This window comes from Penaeus monodon, chromosome 21 (assembly GCF_015228065.2).
Source record: "Penaeus monodon isolate SGIC_2016 chromosome 21, NSTDA_Pmon_1, whole genome shotgun sequence".
NCBI lineage: Eukaryota > Metazoa > Arthropoda > Malacostraca > Decapoda > Penaeidae > Penaeus > Penaeus monodon.
This window is the reverse complement of record NC_051406.1, coordinates 15,609,037-15,609,626: the sequence shown is the minus strand read 5'-3', so window position 1 is coordinate 15,609,626 and position 590 is coordinate 15,609,037. Positions and strand designations below refer to the sequence as shown.

General features: G+C 31.2%; 1 protein-coding gene across 1 annotated transcript in view; it reads left to right on the top strand.

Annotated features, from left to right (window-relative positions):
• LOC119586272 (nuclear pore complex protein DDB_G0274915-like) overlaps positions 1-590 on the top strand; it is a gene marked incomplete in the record, with an annotated part of 20,387 nt that overhangs the window by 15,514 nt on the left and 4,283 nt on the right.

Here is a 590-nt window from a genome sequence, read left to right as displayed (position 1 = left end):
TTCACACATGTACATACATGCTCATTCTCAATCATACAGTCTTATGCAAAGAGGCATAACAAAAGACTTTTGTATACCCAACAGAATTATATAATCCACTTGATAGTGCATTATAAAATGCAAGACTCCCTTCCAGATTTTGACTGCGACTAAATTTCATAGCTTGTAAAGTGATGTGATTCCCAAGCTTATGGCTAAACCCTGTAGACCTTTAGTCTCAACCTCTTTAGTTGAATCTTGAATATTTGGGTTTATCACTTTCATAGAATTCTGTGATTAGGATTGGTTAGGACTACTTTGTTTTCCTTTTTCTTCATTTTCTTTATTCTTCTTCACTTTCTTAATGATGTTTTGGAGTTTTTGTTTGTAAAGCTAATGAGTATATGTTGATTTTTTTACTTGTAGTGTGTCAATCATGTCTAATTAGATGCAGAAAAAAATCAATGTACAATTAAGCATTATGGTTACATTTAATTGTGTCAAATCTTTTGTCCAAAATTTAGCATCAGGACAAACTCATACATATGGAAAGAGTTTTGTTTTTCCTCCTCTTCCTTTTGTTTTTTCTTAGTAGAAATAACCACAAAATA